We start from the raw sequence: 1635 nt of genomic DNA, 5'->3' as shown, positions 1-1635 counted from the left end.
AGCTAGTGAGAGTGCATAGATTGTGATAAAAGGTTGTCCTCTTCTAGAGACCTCACAGTCTTGTGCAGAGAAAGCAAATAAACAAAAACAAAACCATAAAGGGGTGACTCAAGACAGAAAGACATTCTGACTACAGTATAGTATCTTTGCAGCTTTATACCCTGTCTCAAAAATGTGGATTACACTGTGACAGCAGCCTGTCCCATCTGTTTGCCCATCTATGCTATTACCAACCATCACTTTTCCTATTTAACTCTTCCACTGTGTTCTCTCTGCCTCTTGGTTTGCTGATGCCTTTTTTTTTTTGAAGAAAAAATTATTCAGTATTGTGGTTTTCTAGTTACACAAATTTATGCATACCCTTCTCAGCTGCTTACCCATGCTGTATGATGTTCTGTTTGTTTCCAGTCCCTCATTGCTCAAAGAAATTTTTTCCCAGTGTTCAACACTGTCTCCAGAAATTCAATCTCATCCCGTGGTCTTCACAGCTGTAAGCTGGATTTGCCATCTGTTTTCCTGGGAAAATAGAAATGACTCCTCCAGCTACCTGTACTTCTTCCTTCTGCCCTTGGTATATTCTCTGCAATCTCAGGAAGATAATAACATTAACTGTTGTGATTTAAATTTTATAAGTCAGACACTATTGAGTACCCTCATGTGGTTGCTCATATGGTCTTCACAACAGACCGTTCAAAAATAAACTAGTACTATTGTTTAAAATTGACAGATTACATACATATTTATATAACAACAGATGTCTTAAAATATATACACATTATATAATGACTAAATATAGTTATCATACATGATACTATATATCTTAGAGTTTTTAATGGTGAGAACAGTTAGTATCTATTGTCTTAGCACTTTCCAAGTGTAAAATACATTATTAGTCATCATTTTGTGCAGTGAATCCCCTTAACTTCTTCCTCCTATGTCTGTGAACTTTTGTATTCCTTGACCAGCATTTCAACAAGTCAACGTCCTGGTAGAATGATGCTTGTATGAGTTTTACTCTTTTAAGTTGCACATACATGAGAACCTGAGAAGTTATTGTTCAGTGCCTTGCTTATTTTGCTTAACAGATGTCCCCAGGAGTCATTCATTTGGTTGTGAATGAAGATGCTTCTTTGCTTTGGTGTGCCATCCTTGCTCAGGGTCCATGCTACTCTTCTCTATATTGTTCCAATTTTGATGTATGTGCTGCTGAAGTGAGCACAAAATATTTCCTTCTTTTTAAAGGCTGAGTAATTCACAGGCTTGCTGTGTATACTTTTTATTTAAAAAAGATTTATTTTATTTTTGTTAGAAAGTCAGATATACAGAGAGGAGAAGAGACAGAGAGGAAGATCTTCCATCCATCCGTTCACTCCACAAGCGGCTGGCATGGCCGGAGGTGAACTGATCTGAAACCAGGAGCCAGGAACTTCTGGGTCTCCCATGCAGGTGCAGGGTCCCAAAGCTTTTGGGCCATCATCAACTGCTCTCCCATGCCACAAGCAGAGAGCTGGATGGCAAGTGGGACTTCTGTGATTAGAACTGGTGCCCATATGGGATTTCGGCGTGTGCAAGGCAAGGACTTTAGCCACTAGGCTATCACACTGGGCCCCTGTGGATACTCTTATATAGCACACT

The 1635-nt window shown here is 39.3% G+C and overlaps 1 non-coding gene across 1 annotated transcript; it reads right to left on the bottom strand.

Moving 5' to 3' along the window:
• Positions 1-1111: 1111 nt before the first annotated feature.
• On the bottom strand, positions 1112-1219 carry LOC118760171 (U6 spliceosomal RNA). Its single transcript, XR_004996626.2, has one exon. It is a non-coding gene; the product is annotated as a U6 spliceosomal RNA (small nuclear RNA).
• Between the last annotated feature and the right edge of the window lie 416 nt (positions 1220-1635).

The sequence above is a fragment of the Ochotona princeps genome, chromosome 19 (genome assembly GCF_030435755.1).
Source record: "Ochotona princeps isolate mOchPri1 chromosome 19, mOchPri1.hap1, whole genome shotgun sequence".
NCBI classification, from domain to species: Eukaryota; Metazoa; Chordata; class Mammalia; order Lagomorpha; family Ochotonidae; genus Ochotona; species Ochotona princeps.
This window is presented reverse-complemented; position numbering and strand designations above follow the sequence as displayed.